Source organism: Myotis myotis, unplaced genomic scaffold (genome assembly GCF_014108235.1).
Source record: "Myotis myotis isolate mMyoMyo1 unplaced genomic scaffold, mMyoMyo1.p scaffold_m19_p_29, whole genome shotgun sequence".
Taxonomy (NCBI): domain Eukaryota; kingdom Metazoa; phylum Chordata; class Mammalia; order Chiroptera; family Vespertilionidae; genus Myotis; species Myotis myotis.
Genome location: NW_023416334.1, coordinates 2879333 through 2900594, shown reverse-complemented (window position 1 = coordinate 2900594; position 21262 = coordinate 2879333). Strand labels below are relative to the sequence as shown.

Here is a 21262-nt window from a genome sequence, read left to right as displayed (position 1 = left end):
AAAGATGGCGGTTAATTTGCATAAACGGGTTGGGAGTGCAGCAAGTCAGGCAGCCGAAAACAAGCCAGGCGGTGGAGGCGGGAGGAAAACAAGCTGGGCTGGACAACGGAGGGAGGCGGGAACAAAACAACCTGGGCCGGGCGGCGGAGGGAGGCGGGAACGAAACAAACCAGGATGGATGGCTGAGGGAGGCGGGAATGAAACAAGCCGGACATCCCCCAGGGGTCCCAGGCTGCGAGAGGGCACAGGCCAGGCTGAGGGGTGCGCCCCCCCCCCCCCCCGAGTGCACAAATTGTTGTGCACCGGGCCTCTAGTAATAAATATAAAAGGCATCATAAAAAGAATAGTTATAAATCTGTGTTGATGGGCACACAAGATATGATTTGTACGACAATAATAGAAAAAAGGAAGGGGGAAGGGAGCTCTATAGGATCAAAGCTTTTGTATAACATTGTATATTGTAAAAATCTAATAAAAGAATTGATGTGACCTTTTGTCACCAGGTCTTAACAGAGTGGGAACGGTAGGGCAATGAGGCAGAAGCACTACCTTGAGGGGGACATTGCAAGATAGCTGCCAGGGCCCAGCATGCTTCTCTTTTGGGCCTAAAGTTCGTTACATGATGCTGAAAGCACTTTTGAAGGAACAAGTCTTCACTGTTCCCAGTTGCTGGTTCTGAATAATTCTCAAGTTTGCCTCCAACCCAAGCCCAAACTGACACCCAAAATATAAAAACTTCTTAATTGAGAAGCAATAAATTATACACTCATTTTTAAAGAAGCAAAATAGTAAAAAAGTACAAAGACTCCAAAAGTGTATTGTTGATTACTAATAAAACAGGCAGCAAAACAGTTCAGCATCATAGTAAAAGTAGAAGCATCCCATCAGCACGAAGAGCGATGCTGCCACTCCCGCGAGGACACTCCACCTGCACACACCCGCGAGGAGGACGCCAGGTTCTGCCACCCTAAGTCACAGCACGTCTGTCCCAAAGACAAGAGCCCGGCACTGCGTTTCAGAGCATCTACATCTGGACAAATCAACGCACATGTGTTCCTCAAGACAATGTGAATGAAACCAAACACACTTCTCTCAGCTGAAAATGTTACGCAATCAGAGTGAGTCCCAAAAGAATTCAAAGGTGAACGTCAGAAATTCCTTATCTTCTTTGTAAAAGATGGACTATGAAAATAAAGAAAGTGTTTAATGCAACTTCTGAAACTAAAAATAAAAGAATTGATATGAAATTAAAACTGTCCACTGGAATGTATCTATTTAACAAAAAAAGAAGCATAATGGAGGAATAGATGAACAGAAAAGGCATAAGACATATAGCAAACACATAGCAAAATGGTATATGTAAATCCCACCTTATCTGAATACCACTAAAATGCAAATGAATTAAATATTCTCATTAAAAAGTAGATATTGGTAGAATGTGTTTAAAAAATTAGATCCAAATATATGTTGCTTATGAGAAACATACTTTGGATTCAAAAACACAAATAGACTGAAATAAAAGGATGGAAAAAGTTATATTATGCAGAGTAACCAAAAGAGAACTGGAGTAGCTACACTAATCCCAGACAAAACAAACTTTAAGATACGATTGTGCCGAAACCGGTTTGGCTCAGTGGATGGACCGTCGGCCTGCGGACTGAAGGGTCCCAGGTTCGATTCTGGTCAAGGGCATGTACCTGGGTTGCGGGCACATCCCCAGTGGGAGATGTGCAGGAGGCAGCTGATCGATGTTTCTCTCTCATCAATGTTTCTAACTCTCTGTCTCTCTCCCTTCCTCTCTGTAAAAAATCAATAAAATGTATTAAAAAAAAAAAAGATACGATTGTTACTAGAGACAAGTAAGAATGTTTTAAAATGATAAAAGGGTCAATTCCTGATAAATATGCATGCACCTAGTAGTGGAGCCTCAGAATACATAAAGCAAAAACTGCCAGAATTGAAGGGAGAAATAGACAAGTTCACAGTAATAGCTGAAGATGCCCATACTCCATTTTCGATAATGGATACAAGAACTAGACAGAAGATCATGGAAACAGAAGACTTGAACAACATTATAAACCAATTAAACCTAAAGGACATCTCCACAGAACGCTCCACCCAACAACAGCACACATTTGCTCAATGCACGTGGACATTCTCCAAAACAGATCATAGAGCAGGCCATAAAACAAGATTCAATGAACTTAAAATTATTGAAATCATACAAAGTATGTAGTTCAACCAAAATGAAATAAAATTAAAAATCAATAACAAGTGACTATTTGGGAAATTTACAAATATTTTTTCCTCTTTTTTGAATAATAGTTTATTGATTTTTAGAAAGAGAGGAAGGAAGGCAGAGGGAGAGAGAGAAACATCGATGTGAGAGCACAACCTCTATCAGCCGCCTCCTGCATGCCCTCCACCGGGGATCAAGCCAGCAACCCGGTCATGTGCCCTTGACCAGGAATGGAACCGGCCACCTGCTGGAGCATGGACGACACCCAATCACTGAGCCACACGGCCAAGGCTACAAATATTTTGAAATGAATTGATACACATAAGTAATCAAAGAGTTAAAGAAGAAATCATAAAGTAAATAAGAAAATGTTTTTATATGTTTTGAGAAAACAAAACTACAACATACCAAAATATATGGGAAACAGTGAAAGCAATGCTTAGAGGGAAATTTATGGTTGTAAATATCAACATTTAAAAGGATGAAAGGGATCAAATCAGTAACCAAAACTCTCACCTCAAAAAACAGGAAAAAGAGGAGAAACTACATCTAATGTAGGCAAAAGGAAGGAAAGAATAAAGACTAGAATGGAAAACAAATGGAATAAGAAATAGAAAAACAGAAAAAAAATAATCAAAACCAAAATTTGTTTCTTGGAAAAGATCAATAAAATCAACAAACCTTTACCTGGACTCATCAAAAGGAGAGGGAGAGAGATGGTGATTTACTAAAATCAGGAATGAAAAAGAGACATTACAAAAATTAAAAGGCGTATCCAGAAATACTATGAACAATTGTGTGCCAACAAATAAAATAACTTACAGGAAATGGACAAAATCCTAGGAAAAAAAAGTAAATTACCAAAACTAACTCAAGGAAAAATATGAATAAATCTATAACAACTACAGATATTGAGTTAGTAATCAAAACATTTTCAAAGAACACATTTTACAAAGAATGAATACACACTCTTCTTGTGAAGGGGTTTCACAGGAAAGGAGAGAGACTATGTCCCACGAAATTCTCTCAGGCCAATGCTATCCCAATACCACAACCAGAGAAAGACATAACAAGAAAACTACAGCACAATACTCCTTATGAATATAAATGCAGAAATTCTCAGCACACAACTGAAACCAGTAACATGTAACAAAGATTATGCACCATGACCAAGTGGGATTCATCTGAGGAATGCAGGGTTAGTTTAGAATGCAAAATCAATTTATGTAATACAACTCGTTAATAGAATAAAGAACAAAAAGCATGTGATCATGCCAATAGACACAAAGCATTTTAATAAAAACCTAACACCCTTCACGATAAAAAAAATTAACAAAATAAAAATGAAAGAAAACTTTTTCTTTTTTTTTTCTAAACATTTTTATTGATTTCAGAGAGGAAGGGAGAGGGAGAGAGAAATAGAAACATCAATGATGAGAGAGAATCATTGATTGGCTGCCTCCTGCACGCCCCCTACTGGGGATCAAGCCCGCAACCCGGGCATGTGCCCTTTACCAGATTCGAACCTGGGACCTTGCAGTCTGCAGGCTGACGCTCTATCCACTGAGCTAAACCGGCCAGGACTGAAAGGAAACTTTTTCAATCTTCAGAAGCCGTCTATGAAAAACTAACAGCTAATAGTATACTTAATGGTCAAAGACTAAAAGCTTTCTAAGATCAGAAACAGGACAAGGGTGTTTGCTTTTGCAATTTCTATTCAACACTGTACTAGCGTTTCTAGTCAGGACAATGAAGCAAAGAATAAAAAAGAATTCAGAGGCATCCAGATTGGAAAGGAAAAAGTGAAACAGTCTTTATTTGCAAATGCCATTATCTTGTACATTGAAAAGTCTAAGGCAGTGATGGTGAACCTATGACACGCGTATCAGAGGTGACACGCGAACTCATTTTTTTGGTTGATTTTTCTTTGTTAAATGGTATTTAAATATATAAAATAAATATCAAAAATATAAGTTTGTTTTACTATGATTGCAAATATCAAAAAATTTCTAGATGTGACACAGCACCAGAATTAAGTTAGGGTTTTTCAAAATGCTGACACACCGAGCTCAAAAGGCTAAGGGATGCACACAAAACAAAACAACAACCAAACAGAAACCTGTTAAGACGAATAAATGAGTTCATCAAAGCTTCAGGATATAAGATCAATATCTTATGCAAAATATGATATCAATTGCATTTAAAAATAATTTTGTTTTAAATTTGTATTTATTGATTTGAGAGAAAGAGAGGAAGGGAGAGAGAGAGAGAAATATCCATCTGTTGTTCTACTTATTTTTACATTCAGTGTTTGATTCACGGATGTGCCCTGACCTCAAGGGACTGAACCCACAGCTTTGGCATAGCAGGACAATGCCCTAACCAACTGACCTACCGGGCAAGGGCTTTAAGATCATTTATTTTTCAATGACAGTTGATGTACAATATTGGTCTCATGTATACATCCCAGTGATTAGACACTTATATAACTTACAACATGAACACCCTAATAAAATCTAATACCCATCTAACACCATACATGGTTTTTAAAATACTAGAGGCCCAGTGTACGAATTCGTGGACCTTGAAAAAAACTGTGGGCTGCGAGGTTGAGGTAGGCACAGGGGCGGGTCTCAGCCCATCCTCCGAAACCCCGACCAGCCCCTATCGATGTGGCCCCTGGTCCCTTGTCTGCCAGCAGCCCTGTTCCCGCTGCCGCCACTCACACGCACTGATGGTGCTGGTCCCGCTCGCACCTGCTGATGGCGTGGAGCGACTGGGGCCAGCACCAGCAGTGGGTGCGAGTGGCGGCTGCTGCCCCGATTGCCCCTCAGAAGCAGGGGGAGGTGGAGAAGCCCTCAGGGGCGATCAGGGCCAGCAGCTGCTGCTCGCACCCGCTGATGGAGTTGAGTGATCAGGACCAGTGTGAGGCACCGGCAGTGGGTGCGAGCGGGGCTGGCAGCAGGTGCCAGTGCCAGGCAGGACTGCGGCGGGCAGGAGCAAAGGATTTTCAGTCACCACCAGAGGCTCACCCCGATGACGGCGACCAGTGTCCCACCTTGGTCTGGGGCCCCCAGTCACCTGCTCCACCATCCCACCGTGGCCAACGACTGCCACGTTCCACACACACTCCCTGGTGGTCAGCGCACATCATAGTGACCGATTGTTTGGTTGTTCAGTGTTTGGTCATTCCGGTTGTTCCACCATTCGGTCTATTTGCATATTAACCTTTTATTATATAGGATGATTGGCCGTATCCCCTGTGTATATGTTACTTCCCCATGACTATTCAGTAAGTATCAATTTGTACTTCTTTTTTTAAAAAAATCTTTAAATTCTTTATTAGTTAAGGAATTACAAATGTGTCCTCATCCACCTCATTAACCCCTATTCTCCACCCCACCTCCCCCCACTCATGCTCCCATCCCCCTGTTGTCCATGTCCACTGGTTTGGCTTATATGCATGCATACAAGTCCTTTGGTTGATCTCTTCCCCTTACCCCCACCCTCTCCTACTTTCCCTCTGGGGATTAATAGTCTGATCGCTGTTTCTCTGTCTTTGGATCTGTCCCTGTTCATCAGTCTATGTTGTTCTCTATATTCCACAAATGAGTGAGATCATGTGGTATTTATCTTTTTCTGACTGGCTTAGTTCACTTAGCATAATGCTCTCCAGTTCCATCCATGCTGTTGCAAAAGGCAAGAGTTCCTTCTTTTTTACTGCAGCATAGTATTCCATTGTGCAGATGTAATCCCTTTACATTTTTCACCCACCCCTCCCAACCCCCCTCCCATCTGGCAGCTGTCAAAATGTTCTCCATCTGGGAGTCCGTGTCTGTTCTGCTTGCTCCTTTATTTTTTTTGGATTCCACATATAAGTGAAATAATATGGCATATGTCTTTCTCTGCCTGACTTATTTCACTCAGCAGAATAACCTCCAGGTTCATCAAAGTTACTACAGATGGCAAAACTTCATTCATTTTTTATGGCTGAGTCATATTCTATTGTATATATGCACCACGTCTTTATTCATTTATTGATGGAGACGGAGGTTGCTTTCATATCTTGGCTACCTATATATATAAAAGCCTAAGCGACCATTATGATCAGTTGACTGAACAACTGGTCAACTGGTCGCTATGATGCGCACTGACCACCAGGGGCAGATGCTCAACGCAGGAGCTGCCCCCTGGTGGTCAGTGTGCTCCCACAGCCAACCTCCCATGGTCCCTCCCCTCAGCCGGCCAGCTCCGATTGGCCCTGATTGACCCCGATCGCTGGCCAGGCCGAGGGACCTGACCCAAGCACGAATTTGTGCACCGGGCCTCTAGCTGTAAATAATGCTGCAATGGACATATGGATGCATGTCTTTTTGAGTTAATGTTTTGGGTTGCTTTGGATAAATACGCAGAAGAGGATTGCTGGCTCCTTCTTTGCCTCCTTTATAGTTTTGGTTTTTTGTTTGTTTGTTAATCCTCCCCTAAGGATATTTTTTCCATTGCTTTTCAGAGAGAATAGAAGGGAGGGAAGGAGGAGGAGGAGGAGAGAGAGAAATATCATGAGAGAGAGACACATCCACTGGTTTGGCTGCACATGGCCTGGCGGGAGTGGGGAGCAAACCCAAAACCTAAGTATGTGCCCTTGACTGGGAATCAAACCCAAGACCCTTCAATGTGCAGGCTGAAGCTCTAACCACTGAGTAACTGGCCATGACTATAGCCTTGGTTTTGAAGTCTATTTTGTCTGGTGTAAGTATTGCTATCCCAGCTTTTTTGTTTGTTGGTTTCCATTTTCAAATAATACCTTTTTATCCCTTTACTTTCAGACTGTGTGTGTCTTTCAATCTGAGGTGAGTATCCTGTAGGCAGCATATGTAAGTGTCTCGTTTTCTTTTCCATTCAGTAACCCTGTGTCTTTTGTTTAAAGCATATACTCCATTTGCATTTAAATTGTTGATAGATATTTAGTTATTGCCATTTTATTATGCATACTGGGGGCCCTTGGCCTGGCCCTCTCACAGTTCGGGACCCCTCAGGGGATGTCAGATAGCCAGTTTCGCCTGATCCTCACAGGCCCTATCCAGACAGGAGGGAGCCTGATCCTGTGCATTAAGCATCTGTCCACTGGTGATCAGTGCCCATCATAGCGACCGGTTGACTGGTCGTTTGGTTGCTTAGGCTTTTATACATATAGATATTTTTTTTCTTTTTTCTTTTGAGTGTAACCTGCCTGCAACAATCTTATATTTTTTTCCTTTAAGGCTACAGAAAATCTGCACATAGATAAGGCAACTAATTATGATAATAAAAATGCCCCCATCCACAAAGCCAAAGTCTCCATCTCATTCCACGGTGAGTGTGTAGTACAGTCACACTCTATTCTACAGCTGCATTTTCTTGTGAGTCTGTGGGGTTATGATCAATTCTTTCTGGAAATATTAGCTTCTCACAAACTGCCTTCTTGATCAGTAAATATTGTGATATTTCATGAGGTTCTGTGAAGAGGAAGGTGAAACGTGTTAAATTAGCAGTTTTAGCTCTCCTACAATGTCCATTCTTGTAACGTGTAGGTCTTGTTGGCCTCATGGTAAAGCCCTGTGCCGTGGTAAAGCACTCCATCGATTCTCAAGAAGCCCGCAGCAGCTGAAGGAGCGGAAGGCATTCCTTTAATTTGCACACTAAGGCTCGAAGCTCCATGATCATGAACTTCATCCTCAAACAGGAGAACTTCTTAAAAAACTTAATCTGTTCTCTGGCTTTCAGTTTCTACCTATATCAGTGATGGCGAACCTATGACACCTCTGACACGCGAACTCATTTTTTTTGGTTGATTTTTCTTTGTTAAATGGCATTTAAATATATAAAATAAATATCAAAAATATAAGTCTTTGTTTTACTATGGTTGCAAATATCAAAAAATTTCTATATGTGGCACGGCACCAGAGTTAAGTTAGGGTTTTTCAAAATGCTCACACGCCGAGCTCAAAAGGTTCGCCATCACTGGCCTATATGATCTGTTGTCGGTACAACCTTCAACATAAGTGATTTGCCAAGTAATGCTCTGTTCTCATTGGTTGTAAGGTCCGATCATGTGGTTTGTTAACCTCCCCTCTTTCCTGCTTTCCTGCCACTCCTCCACATAGGAGTGGTTAAGCCTCTCTTGGCAGGTGGTTACACATCTGAATGCATCTGGAGCATTAAACTCAATCTCAGAGCCAGAACCACGCTGGATTCTTAAACCATGGTGTCTCCAAACATCATTTCAGGGAGAAACGGCTTATGCAGTACATCAGCTCACTTCTCCACGCCTGCTGACCACACGATGTGGGTCTTGGCCATTGTCAGCTTCCAGGGCACAAAGGAGAGGTCCTGGTGGCTGCTCTGGAAGCCGTGGGCCATCATGACTGAGGCAGGGCCAACAGTATTTCCTTCTTAAAGAAGTCCCTTTAACATTTCTTGCAATATGGGTTGGTAGTGATGAATTCCTTTATTTTGTGTGTGTGTGGCGGGGAGGTGAAGTGGGGGGGACGGACGGTGTTTTTTGCCTGCGGAGCTCTTTACCTGTCTTTAAATTGTAAATGATAGCTTTGCTGTAATTTTGGTTGTCTTTGCTTTTCATCCCTTTGAATATTTCTTGCCAATCCCTTCTGGCCTGCAAAGTTTCTGTTGAGAAATCAGCTGACAGTCTTATGGATGCTCCCTTGTGGGTAGCTAACTGCTTTTCTCTTGCTGCTTTTAGGATTCTCTCCTTGTCTTTAACGTTTAGCATTTTAATTTTAATGTGTCTTGGTGTGGGCCTCTTTGGGTTCATCTTGTTTTGGACTCTCTGTCCTTCTTAGACTTGTATGTCTATTTCCTTCACCAGATGAGAGAAGTTTTCCATCATTATTTCTTCAAATAGATTTTCCATTTCTAGTTCTCTGCCTTCTCCTTTTGATAACTCCTATGATGCAAATGTTGGTACATTTGAAGTTGTCCCAGAGGTCCCTTAAACTATCGTCCTTTTTTTCTCTTTTCTTTTCTTTTTTTTTTTCTTTGCACTGATTGGATGTTTTCTGCTACTTCATATTCCAAATTGCTGATTCAGTCATCTGCTTCATCTAATCTACTGTTGATTGCATCTAATGTATTTCCCATGTCAGTAGTTGTATTCTCCATTTCTGACTAGTTCTTTATGCTTCCCGTCTCCATTTTGTGTTTCCTATCCTCGAAGTTGTCACTAAGTTAATCTACTCTCCCCTAAGTTCCCTGAACAGCCTCATAGCCTGTGCTGTGGGCTCTGCGTCAGGTAGAGTCTCCATTTTGTGTTTCCTATCCTCGAAGTTGTCACTAAGTTAACCTACTCTCCCCTAAGTTCCCTGAACAGCCTCATAGCCTGTGCTGTGGGCTCTGCGTCAGGTAGAGTCTCCATTTTGTGTTTCCTATCCTCGAAGTTCTCACTAAGTTAATCTACTCTCCCCTAAGTTCCCTGAACAGCCTCATAGCCTGTGTTGTGGGCTCTGCGTCAGGTAGAGTCTCCATTTTGTGTTTCCTATCCTCGAAGTTGTCACTAAGTTAATCTACTCCCCCTAAGTTCCCTGAACAGCCTCATAGCCTGTGCTGTGGGCTCTGCGTCAGGTAGAGTCTCCATTTTGTGTTTCCTATCCTCGAAGTTGTCACTAAGTTAATCTACTCCCCCTAAGTTCCCTGAACAGCCTCATAGCCTGTGCTGTGGGCTCTGCGTCAGGTAGAGTCTCCATTTTGTGTTTCCTATCCTCGAAGTTGTCACTAAGTTAATCTACTCTCCCCTAAGTTCCCTGAACAGCCTCATAGCCTGTGCTGTGGGCTCTGCGTCAGGTAGAGTCTCCATTTTGTTTACTTATTTTCCTAGAGTTTCGCTCAGTTCTTTTGTTTAGAACACGTGTCTGTGCCCCTCACTTTGGCTGCCTCCCTGTGTTTGTTTCTATGTAACTGAGCAGAGCTGCTACCTCTCCCAGTCTTAGTTTAGTGGCCTTATGCAGTAGGTTTTCTGTAGGACCCAGTGGTTCTGACTCCCTGGTCACTTGAGCCTGGTGCTCCAGGTGTGTGCAGTCCAGTTGTAGCTGAGCCTGTATTTCTGTTGTCACATCCATGTGAGGGACTGACGCTCAAGCTGATTGGTTATGAGGACTGGATGTGACTACAGTGAAGCTGCTGTGCAGGAGCTGACTCTATGGATCAGGACTCACTTCAATGAGGTTCTGGTGCAGTGGAGTCTGCCCTTTGGGTGTGTCATTTGTGGAGGGTGCTTCGGTGGTGCTCTAGTGTGGTCTATAGCTGGCCACTAGGTATGTTGGTTCTGGGGCCTTGGGGAGGGCACCGGTGCAGGCCAAGGTCAGTCCCTGCCTCTGTCCTAACTGGGGCCCCTAGGTATGAACTAGGAAGTGATCTGCAGATGGTTGCCACTGTGCTGGGCTTAGAGGTGCCTGGGAGAGGCTAAGCTGCAATCGGAGGCCAACTGCCACTAGTACTGGGCTTGGGGATGTTTAGAAAATGGTACAGGGCAGATGTTGCTTGTTTGGGGTTTGTGAACCTTGGAGAGATTTTAGGAACATTCACAGCATGAGCCAAAACAGGTGGTTTGTATAGATAAGCCACTTGTAGTGGCTTGGGTTAGTCCAAAAGTTAGGTGAGGTGGGGGCACTTCAGGGACTCACCAGCCTGGGCAAACATGATTAGCTAGGTTGATGGAGACTCAGATATGGCGTCTGCCTGCACGTGCAGACTGGGCACAGGGAGCGCTCAACAAAGGAAGACTAGTTTCTGCCAGCACTTCTGTCTGGGAGAAAGGCACCCCTCCAGCCCTTGCTCTGAAGCCAGGCAATTCACTTCCTCCTTGTATGTCTGTGGCACCTTTTGAGCTGCTGCCCAGTGCTGGAGCTCAGAGAGAGCATGTCTTACTAAGTCCGTGCACGGACCCTTTAAGAGGAACACCTGGGACTCCAGAAGCCCTCTGTCTCACTCAGTCACCATCTCCACTGGTCTTCACAGCCAGAAGTTACGTGGACATCTGCTCCTGGAACCCCAGGCTGGGGAACCTGGTGTGGGGCTTGGGACCCCTTACTCTTCAGAGGAAACCTCCAAAGGTGAGACATTCCTCCTGACTTTTAACCACCATACGTAGGTGTGGAACTAGCCTGTTCTGAGTCTCCACCCCACCCATCAGTCTTGCTGTGGCTTCTTCTGTATATCCTTGGTTATAGGGCTTCTGTTCGGCTAGACTTCAGGCAGCTCCGAATGATAGTTTTTCTGTAGTTTAGTTGTAATTTTGATGTGGTTGTGGAAGGCGGAGAGCACGGTGTTTAACTACGCCACCGTCTTGACTGGAAGTCTCCAAGAGGTTCAATAATTTGATCAAGTAGCTCAGCTTGGGGAAGGCAAGGCAAGAATTGGAACCCAACAGTCTGGCAGCAAAGCCTTCACTTCCAGCCACCACTCAATACTTGACCATCCACCACCTCCATGGGGAAGGAAGCGCATGCTGGAGGGAATAACACTATCTGATGCACTTGCTATGATTGCTTATTTGAAAAATTAATATTCCTTTCTGGTGAAGGTTAGAAATAAGTTCCTGCATCAAGACCCTGGCTGATGTGGCTCAGTTAGCTGGGCGTCGTCTTGTGCACCAAAATGTTAACGGATTGATTCCTGGTCAGGGTACATGCCCGGTGCAGGCTCGATCCCCAGTAGGAGGCGTGCAGCTGGCACCTATCGATGTTCTGCTCTCACATCGATGGTTCTCTCTCTCTCCCTCTCCCTTCTTTTCTCTCTGAGAAAACAATAAAAATATTTTTTTAATATATTTTATTGATTTTTTACAGAGAGGAAGGGAGAGAGACAGAGAGCTAGAAACATCGATGAGAGAGAAACATTGATCAGCTGCCTCCTGCACATCTCCTACTGGGGATGTGCCCGCAACCCAGGTACATGCCCTTGACCGGAATCGAACCTGGGACCCTTCAGTCCGCAGGCCGATGCTCTCTCCACTGAGCCAAACCGGTTTCGGCAATAAAAATATTTTTAAGTTCCTTTTCTTAACAGCAAACTAACCAAGGTCACAAGATCTATGTTCAGAACATCTGTGTTCAAAGGCAGGCCAAAACCCTTTCTCAGAACCCACCTCCAACCCCCTCAGATTCCATCCCATTGGCCAAGATGGTGTCACATCTCCCCACTCAACCAGTCACTGACAGGGGAACAGGGTGATCTGTCATGACTGGTCCCAGGGAGGAGGGAGGAGCCCACCCTGAACAGAATTAGGGTCTGTTAACGTGGAATATTGGAGAGAGGGTGGAGTGATCTGTGGTGCCTGCCATAGCCATGCAGGTATTTTCCTCAAAAAGAAGGCCTTCCTGGTGTGGAATGTGACACCCTTCGGCATCATCAGATACCCAAGGGATGTGTCCTTTTGGGGTTCCACAGAGCAGCCTCCCTGGAAGGGAGTAAGTACAAGCAGCAGGAACAGCAGCCGCGGCGGCTCTCCTGCCAGGTGCGGCTGAACCTGCACAGGCAAGTCCCTTACGAGGCAGCCTGCTTCCTCCAGGCTGCACCTTGCCAGCCTGGAACATGGGTGCCAGGTCTGCACCTCAGGCCCTGGGTGCTCCTGCCCCTGCATCTCCTGCTGGGCCTGCTGGCCAGGCCACACCAAACACCACAGCTGGTGGAAGTGAGATGCCCCGATGGGAGATGGCTCTTTCCACAGGGATTCCTGGGCCCGAGCCAGCTGGGGCGATCTGGGGTGGCCCGCCCACACTGGCTGCATACCGAGGGAGCTCCATTTCCCGGAAGCCATTGCTGACAAGTGCCCTTATTTGGGGATTACTTGCCCTTTTCCAGAAGAATTGAAAAGAAGCGGCACTTGCGGATGTGGGTGGGCCTTGGCGGCCAACCAGCATCTGTCTCTCCCACGCTCCTGCGCGAGTCCTCACTCCAAGGCCAGGAAAGGCTGAGGGAGAGCTGTGTGGGCAGACGTAGGAGTCGCCGCTGCAGCCTCTTTGCTGCGTCCATTGGCTCGGGCACCCCCATTGCATAGGCAGTGGTCAGTCCTCAGCCCCAGCCAGCTGTGCCTCTCTGCGGCCCCCGGGCTGCTCCATCTCTCCTCCTGGAGGCGCCCTGCATTGACCTTCTGCCTCTACTCTCCTCAGGCTCCTCTCCGGGCCTTTCTTTGCTACTTCAGGTCCCTTAAAAGTCTTAGCTTAAGACTTTCCTCAGGTGGGGCACCGGGGGGAGCCTCGCCGTGGGCATTGCCTGGATCCACCGCAGAGCCGTGAGCCCTGAGGCCGGGGCACCCAGCGGCTGCGAGACTTTCAAGAGCTTCTCCTGCCAGTCCCTTGGCGAAGGGCCGGGGGCCTGGTCTGTGGGCCACGTGGGGTCACCAGATAAAACACCAGAACGTCCAGGAAAATTGGAATTTCAGGTAAACAATGGATAATTTTTAGCATAAGTACATCTGCTGCAATGTTGAGGGCATACAGTAACTGATTATTTGTTGTTTACCTGGAATTCACCCCTTACTGGCTGCCCTGCGTTGACCGCTTGCTTCTGCAGCCCCACCTGAGCGACTTGGAAACCTGAGTTTCAAACCAGACAGGGCCCGAGGCCACCACTGGCGTCAGTCTGCGTCCCCGCCCGCCTTCGGTGGAAGATCGCTTTCTCCTGGGTGCCCTGGGCAGCTGATGGGGTCTGCGCCGGCTGAGGCAGCTCTGAGCACGGAGCCTGCCCAGCGCGGCTTCCCAGCGTCTCCTCCTCGGAGGGAGACATCCCACCACACAACCACAGCAGAGCCTGGAGGTGTCTTGTAAGTGCCCAGTGGCCTGTCCGGCCACGTTTAGAGCCAGTTTGGGTTTTTAACCCGAATTGTCCAGCCAATGCCATTGAAGGTGCACCCCCCATTCCTGAGAGAGTCGCCAATCAGTTGAGTCTGTTCTGCCTCCCCCTCCACCTGCCCAATTCTTGCTCACCTGTAGGGTCACCGTTAATAAGACTGCCTTTGAGAAGCAGCCCTTCGTTCCCTTCCCCCCAGTGAAGTCGTGTCCCCCTGAAACAACCTCCCAATACAGCCTTCACTTTTCCTCTAGGGCCACTGTCAGATGTATAGCTCTCCAGCCATGGGCGACTTTTGGGCTAAAGTCTACCCCCCCATTCCCCCCCCTCCCCTCCCCCAGAGGTCCCAGGGCAGGGACCTCTCCCTTTGGTCTGCCACTATGTCCTAGCATCACCTTTTCAGCATGAAATGGGGGCCTGGGGACTCTCTGGCAGGCACATGGGAGAGTTGAGAGTCACCAAGGCAGTAAGTGGCCTGAGCAGTGGGGAAGGGGAGAGGACTGGCTGGCAGGTGGCTGGATACACAGGAAGGGAAAGACAGCCCCCCTTTCTCCAGCCACCTTTGGTAAACACCTTTCTTCACGAAGGCATCGGGTGAATTTGTCTAAACAAGATTGTAGTACAATGCCAGGGATCTTTTTAATTAGCCTGAGCTTGCTTACTTATTTATCTTTTAGATTTAATTGTTGATAGATATTTATTGCCATTTTATTGTTCATATATTTCTTCTTCTTCTTCTTCTTACAGAAAACCCTTTAGCATTTCATATAATACTGCTTTGTGGTGATGAACTCCTTCAGTTTTTTATCTGGTGAGATCTTTATGTGTATTTTGATTCTAAATGAGAGCTTTGCTGGGCAATCTGGGTTATATGCTTTTCATCACTGTAAATGTTTTGTGCCAATCCCTTTTGGCCTGCAAAGTTTCTGTTGAGAAATTAGCTGACGGACTTATGGGCGCTTCCTTGTGGGTAATTGCTTTTCCCTTGCTGCTTTACGATTCTCTCTTTGCCTTTAACCCTCTGCATTTTTTTTTAAAAAAGTTCAAATTATTTTTTTTATATATTTTATTGATTTTTTACAGAGAAGAAGGGAGAGGGATAGAGAGTTAGAAACATCGATGAGAGAGATCGATCAGCTGCCTCCTGCACGCCCCCAACTGGGGACGTGCCCACAACCAGGGTACATGCCCTTGACCGGAATCGAACCCGGGACCCCCGAGTCCGCAGGCCGACGCTCTATCCACTGAGCCAAACCGGTTCGGCAACCCTCTGCATTTTAATTATGATCTGTCTTGGTGTGGGCCTCTTTTGGGTCCTCTTGTTTGAAACTCTGCACTTCCTGGACTTGTATGTTTACTTCCTTCACCAGGTTAGGGAAGTCTTTTGTCATTATTTTTTCACATAGATTTTCAGTCCCTCGCTCTCTGTCTTCTCCTTCTGGCACCTCCATGATGTGAATGTTGGCTTTAAGTTGTCCCAAAGGCTTCTTACACTATCCTCATTTTCTATATTGCTTGTCTCTATTTTGTGGTTCTATTTTTTTTGGTTCTATTCTTTTATTTGGGATATATTTCTTTGTCTCCTCATTTTGGCAGCTTCCTGTGCTTGTTTCTGTGTATTAGGTAGAGCTGCTATATCTCTTAGTCTTAGTAGAGTGGCCTAGTGTCATAGGTGTCCTGTAGGGTCCCATGTATAGCCTCCCCACTCACCTGAGCTGGGCACTCCAGGTGGGCCTTCCAGGTGGGCTGTGTATACCCTCCTTTGTAGTTGAGCGTTGATTGCTGTTGGCAGCTCAATGGGAGGCATTTACCTCCAGGCCTGTCAGCTGCAAGGACTGGCTATAACCACCGGCCACTGACCTCTGGAGGAACAGCTGTGCAGGGGCCCACTCAACAGAGCAGGCCTTATTTCTGTGGGTCTCTGGTGCCCAGTGAGTCTGTCCCTTGAGTGTGTCACTTGTGGAGGTGGTTGGGTGGTGGTACTTTGATATGATCTGAAGCTATCCACTGGGTGTGCTGGCTCTGGGACATCCCTGGAGGTGCAGACCAAGGTCAGCCACCACCTGTGTTCTCCCTGGGGTTACCCAGCATGAGCTACAAAGTGATCTGCAGATGGTTGTTACTTGTGCTGGTCTTGGAGGTGCCTAGGTGTAGCAAAGATGTGAGCCAAGTCATGGGATCACTTAGTGAGAGGTATAGGATTGTTGAGACCAGATACTGCTTGTTTGAGAGATTTTAGGAAAATCTGAAACAGGAGCCAAGACAGGCTATTTATATGAAAAAGCTACTGGAAATACAGCTTGGGTGTGCCCACAGTTAGGTAGGGCAAGGTCACAGGGAATCACCAGGGCAGGGCAAGCATTGTGAGCCAGGTTGATGGAGACTCAGATATGGCATCTGCCTGCTGGCTCTGTAGAGGAGAGCTCAACAAAGGAATAATGGCCCCTGCCAGCACTTCTGCCTGGGAGAAAGCTGCTCCCCGCAGCTCTTGCCCTAATGCTGGAGAATTCAGTTCCTCCTCTATGTCTCTGCTGCCTTTCAAGCTGCTGCCTCAGGGCTGGAGCTCAGAGTGAGTGGGTTCTGTCTGTAAGTCCATGCATTGGCCCTTAAGGAGGAACTGCCTGGGACTCCTGCAGCATCTGTCTTCCTCAGCCACAGTCTCCATTGGTTTTAGCAGCTAGAAGTTGTGGGGATTTCTCTTCCTGGGACTGGAACCCTGTCCGTGGGGCCTGGTGTGGGGCTGGGACCCCTTTTCCCCTCAGGGGAGGCCTCCACAGCCAAGATATCCCTCCCGATTTTTATCTGCCACATGCGGGTGTGGGACCAGCCCACTCCGCATCTCTGCTCTTTCTATCAGTCTCCAGGTGGCCTCTTCTTTAATTCCCTAGTTATAGGACTTCCATTCAGCAGTTCTGAATGATGGTTGTTCTGTAGTTTATTTGTAATTTTGATGTGCTTGTGGGAGGAAGCAAGCACTGTGCTTACCTATGCAGTCATTTTGACTGGAAGTCTGAGTTCTTTTATTTTAAAGGCTTAAAAATGTTTAGAATTCTATATTCTCCTCATAACATATCAGTGGTAATTTTTTAAAAAATATATTTTGTTGATTTTTTACAGAGAGGAAGGGAGAGGGACAGAGAGTTAGAAACTTCGATGGGAGAGAAACATTGATCAGCTGCCTCCTGCACACTCCCTACTGGGGATGTGCCCACAACCAAGGTACATGCCCTTGACCAGAATCGAACCCGGGACCCTTCAGTCCGCAGGCCGACGCCCTATCCACTGAGCCAAACCAGCCAGGGCCATATCAGTGGTAATTTAACATAAAAATGGTGACTTTTCCCCAAAACAATCTTTGAGTAAAATCAACATGCCAGGACGGTGCATCACATTGTGAATGTTTCTCTCTTCTCTGTATCCAGCGGCTAGAGAGCGGTCTGGTTTCTGAGTAGGGGCGGCTGGGGATTGAGAAAATGAAAAAAAGAGACAGACACAGAGATGGAAGGAAAAAGCTGGGGCTGGGTGGGACCACTGTCCTCTGATGGAGAGACAGGGACAGGGACCCAGAGCCAATACAGCGTGTTTATTTTATACAGCAAAAAACAGGAGGTTTTACTAAAAGTCAGGACAAAGGAGATTATGTGCATTCTTGGGTGGGCCAGAGTCCTATTCATTCCTGGTGCTTGGCTGGATTTAAATAACAAAACCTATCCCCTGGCACCTGGGCTGAAGGTCAAGCTAACAACACTCCTGCCTTTTGGCAAAGCATGTTTCCAGATTGTGGCTCTGCCGACGCCACTGGATTCAGCTGACAATAATTAAAGAAATGCCCATGTGCCTTCTCAGGTGCTCTCAACATCACATCATCATAAAAACATGTCCCTGTGGCACTGAGAACTGCAAGCTGGGCCCTCAGGGGAGGGCCCGGCCTGGGAAGCACCGCAGGCAGCAGGCGGGCAGGGCACACCACACACTGCAGCTGAGAGGCTCTCTGTGGGGAATGAGGGAAGCCAGCGTTGGAGTCCAGGACTGCTTGCTGGCCTTCCAGTCCCCCCAGATCCGTCAGCTGGGAGCCCACAGGTTTCACTGTCCGGTCCTTAGGCCCAGTCTGCAGGCAGTGGAAACCTGTGACCAGCAGGGGTTTCTCTTTCCCTCAGCATGACCCACAGAGCGTGTTATTAGGCCTTTGCATTTTTGCTGACCTGATAGGTGAGAAGTATCTAAATTTAGTTTTACTTCACATTTTCTCATGAACAGGGCTAAATATGCTTTAAAATCCGATTTGTATTCCTTTTCCTGTGAATTGCCACAGCGCAGGGTCTGCAACTGCTGAGTCTCACTGCAAATGTCAGGCAGCTCTTCTGTACCAGGAGGTGTCCCAGGTGCTGGGGACAAGAGTGAGTAAGACAGACTCAGCCTGGGCCCTACAGGAGCCCACATTCTGGTAGGGGAGGGGGTCAGAAACAGAGGAATATACAAAATGACAGGCATTGGTAAGTGCCAGGAAGAAACGCAGAGAGGGGGAGAAGATGGTTGCCAGTGAGGGCAGGCGCTATTCTAGGAAGGACAGTCAAAGAAAGTCTCTTTTGAGTAGATGACCAAGTTAAACAGATAATCAGAAAGATAGGAGAGGGAGCCCCAGGAAAATGTCGGGGAGAACCTGTTGGGCTGGGAACAGAATGTGCAAAGTCCGTGGGGCAGGAGCAAGCTAGTTGTGTTGGGGTGCAGGGCAGGGCAGGTGTGGTCATGTGTTGGGGATGAGGCGGGAAGCCGGTGTGAGCAGCAGAATGCTCGAGGCAGCTGGCTGCTGGAAGAGGTGGGTGGGTAAGAACCTTCTCAGAGTTAATTGGAGGGTTCTGAACAATGTCCCATTCACATTCTTAGCATTCTTTTTGGAAGTCCAGTGATTGTAGAGGGACAAGAGTGCACACATAAAATAAAATGAAAATAACAAAATAGCTCGGCAAAGAGGTCCCTGCAGTTGCTCCGAGGAGCGGTGAGGAAGCTCAGACAGGAGCGCAGGGGAGGGGGAGCAGGTTTGGAGCAGGGCAGGGGCAGGGAGTGGGAGAGGCACCAGGAGGAGGGGTGGACTTGCCCAGAGCATCTGTGAGCCCTGGGCCAGCTGTTGAACTGGAGGAGGCAAGGGAGTCTGGAGCCAGAAGAAAAGGAGAAGAGCGAGGGGGAGGGGCAGGCTGCGGGCAATGCAGGAGCAGCTGTGGCATCCCTGGAGGCCGGTGTTCCCACAAAGAAGCCGTGGCAGGCGCGCTGCCCTGCTGAGAGGCTGGGCGCGATGAGCACTGAGAACCGAGCTGCTGACGGCTCTCCCCGTGGCCTTGGAGGAGTTTTGTCTAAATGTGGACACAGAGGAGGAGGACCCCCTGGAAGGCTGTGGGCTTAGGGAGGGCTCCCCATTTTCATTTTTTCTACAGGATGGAGGACACGGCCCATTCGCCTGAAACAAGGGAGACCTGCAGGTGTGGGCGGGGAGTGGCGGGAGGGGCAGGTTACTGGGTGGGAGGCCGAGGCTGGGGTGGGAGGAGGAGATGCAGGCAGAGGGACCTGGGGCCTGGGGCAGGTGTTGGACAGCACCAGGGCACACGGCTTTATTCTATATAATAAAGAGAGAATATGCTAATTGACTGCCCTGCCCTCAAAGATGGCAGCACCCACAGCCAATAAGGAGGGAATATGTTAATTGACTGCCCCGCCCTCAAAGATGGCAGCACCCACAGCCAATAAGGAGGGAATATGTTAATTGACTGCCCCGCCCTCAAAGATGGCAGCACCCACAAGATGGCCGGCAGGAGAGGGCAGTTGTGGGCAACCAGGCCAGCCGGGGAGGGCAGTTGGGGGTGACCAGGCCTGCAGGGGAAGGCAGTTATGGGGGACCAGGCTGGCAGGGGAGGGTAATTAGGGGCAACCAGGCCAGCCAGGGAGGGAAGTTAGGGGCGACCAGGCTGGCAGGGGAGCAGTTAGGCGTCAATCAGGCTGCCAGAGGAGTAGTTAAGGGGTGATCAGGCTGGCAGACAGAAGTGGTTAGGGGCAATCAGGCAGGCAAGCAGACGAGCGGTTGGGAGCCAGCAGTCCCGGATTGTGAGAGGGATGTCCGACTGCCAGTTTAGGCCTGATCCCTGGGTCCCAGATTGGAGAGGGTGCAGGCTGGGCTGAGGACAACCCCCCAGTGCACGAATTTTGTGCACTGGGCCTCTAGTTTTCCCATAAAATAAGGCAGCGCCCAGGGCCCCAGGAGGGACATCTGCGGGGCGGGGTAGGGCGGGGCCACAGAGGAACAGACTGGGAGGGGGGCGGGGTCAGAGGAAAGGGCTGGAGGGGTGTGGGGCGGTGGGTCCTGAAACAGAAACTCAGGGCAGTTCAGCCTTGGCGGTGACTAGGGCGGCTGACAGGGCAGTTTGCAGTTGGAGGGAAAGTGCAGACCAGGAAGCTAGGAACCCGAGGAAGAGGATGCCGGGAAAGACCAGGAACGGGGCGGGAGGGAGGGGGGGGTGCCCAGTGAGAGGGGCTGGGGTGCAAACCTTCCTGGGACAGAGAGCGAAGCAGATGCGCTAAGAAGAGGTGGACCGTGCGTGCGAAGGCCTGCTCTTCAGAGAGCGCTTCTTTATTACGGAGGGCCAGGGTTCCCGAGGCTGAGCGGGCCCTGGGGCAGCTCCAGGTGCCCGGGACCCTCGGGGGAGACAAACCTGCCCCTTGGAGAGATGCAGGGGGCGTCTCGGAGCGAGAGGGAACCTGGAACTAAGCTTAGCGAAGAGGCTGAGGATTCGGGTCACTTTCTGGGCTCCACGAGCTCCCAGGGGGGTTTGCAGCACCCCGCCCCTCTCTTACCAGGCGCCCCGGGCCAGGTCTTTCCCAGTAGAGACGTGGGGGTCAGGAAGAGGGGGGCTTTGGGGTCAGATGAAGGGATGCTTTGAGCCAAATGGGGATGTCAGTGTGGACTCCGAGGTGGAGCCAGGCCGCACCTGCCGTCAGGAGCAGCAGGTGAGTGGGAGCGCCATCCTGGGGGATGCTGGCTGGCGCGCTGTTCCCGCCGGGCCCTGGCGTGCAGGTGACCAGGAAGCACCGTGCTCACCTCCTCCCGTCCCCGTCGCAGCACAGCCAGGGCCGGCGCCCTCTCCACGCAGTGGAATGCCATCTCCTCAGAAAGGAAGGAAGTCCTCACGGGCTCCA

At 48.1% G+C, this 21262-nt stretch overlaps 2 pseudogenes; one reads left to right on the top strand and one right to left on the bottom strand.

Moving 5' to 3' along the window:
* The first annotated feature begins 531 nt into the window (after positions 1-531).
* On the top strand, positions 532-1174 carry LOC118649367 (annotated as a pseudogene).
* A 6441-nt stretch (positions 1175-7615) lies between these two features.
* Positions 7616-8650, bottom strand: LOC118649342 (annotated as a pseudogene).
* Positions 8651-21262: the final 12612 nt, after the last annotated feature.